The sequence below is a fragment of the Mandrillus leucophaeus genome, unplaced genomic scaffold (genome assembly GCF_000951045.1).
Source record: "Mandrillus leucophaeus isolate KB7577 unplaced genomic scaffold, Mleu.le_1.0 Scaffold1259, whole genome shotgun sequence".
NCBI lineage: Eukaryota > Metazoa > Chordata > Mammalia > Primates > Cercopithecidae > Mandrillus > Mandrillus leucophaeus.
In genome coordinates, this window is record NW_012100976.1 from 56,743 (window position 1) to 57,741 (window position 999).

Sequence of the window (999 nt, forward strand, 5' to 3'; positions counted from 1 at the left end):
TCCTGCATCTCAGTCCCACACAAGACAGTTGTCTCAGGCTACAGAAAACAACAGTCATGAACAAATTCAAGTCAGTCATGGTAAGTGATGACACTGAACAGCCCACCACACACTCAAAATGTCCCAATCAAAGAATCTCCATTACTCATTTCTTTCCCTTCTGCCGCACTCCCCACACGCTCTAGACCCCAGGAATCTCACCTTTTCAAGCCGTGAGAGACACATCAGAGCCCTGGGCACTGTCGCTGGCTGGGGTAGAACAAAAACAGGAGCTGGTCAGAGCCCGTAGGAGACATGGGACAGGAGGAATTATGGGGTGGGTGAGCTCCTCCACACTCCCACCCCCACCACTTACACGCAGCCTGAGAGTAGCTCCCTCCTTTTCCACCTGTGGGAAGAAAATGTCCTGTGAGGGGACTGGGAGGAAGCAGGGCCATAAGATCTTAGATGAACCTCCTAGTCTTGGACCCAAAAGTAATTTCCAGAATTATGACTACAGACCCAGGACAGGATCAGGAAACAGGAGGAAAGCAGGTGTGTGTCCTGAACCAATTGCCCTCCTAAGGTCTGTCCTTAGTAGGGACCTTACCCTGACTCATGAATGCTGGAATCAGGACCCCAGTACCATAATCATCAACGTGATACATCCGTCCTTGTCACATGTGGTACACAAAAGAGTAAGGGCAGCACACAGGGTCCCAGGCTGGGTTAGCCCCTGTGTGGATGCTGCTTCCCAGGAATGAGGCAGGGAACACTTCTACCTGGGGTTTGAAACCCCTAGTGGGACAAGAAAACCCAGACCCCACCCCACACCCCTTCCCTACCTGAGCTCTTCCTCCTACACATCACAGCTGCGACCACAGCTCCAGTGAACACAACTGCTAGGACAGCCAGGCCAACAACGATGCCCACGATGGGGATGGTGGACTGGGAAGATGGCTCTGGGAAAGGAGGGGAAGATGAGGGGCCCTGACCCTGCTGAAGGGCTCCAGAAGGGCT

The 999-nt window shown here is 53.2% G+C and overlaps 1 pseudogene across 1 annotated transcript in view; it reads right to left on the reverse strand.

Moving 5' to 3' along the window:
* Positions 1–999, reverse strand: part of LOC105533527 — a 125,118-nt pseudogene that overhangs the window by 50,706 nt on the left and 73,413 nt on the right. The window contains exons 7-9 of the transcript XR_001005125.1: positions 825–941; positions 356–388; positions 202–249 (exon numbers count right to left, since the gene is read on the reverse strand). The product of XR_001005125.1 is annotated as a class I histocompatibility antigen, Gogo-B*0103 alpha chain-like (transcript). The remainder of the gene's footprint in view (positions 1–201; positions 250–355; positions 389–824; positions 942–999) is intronic.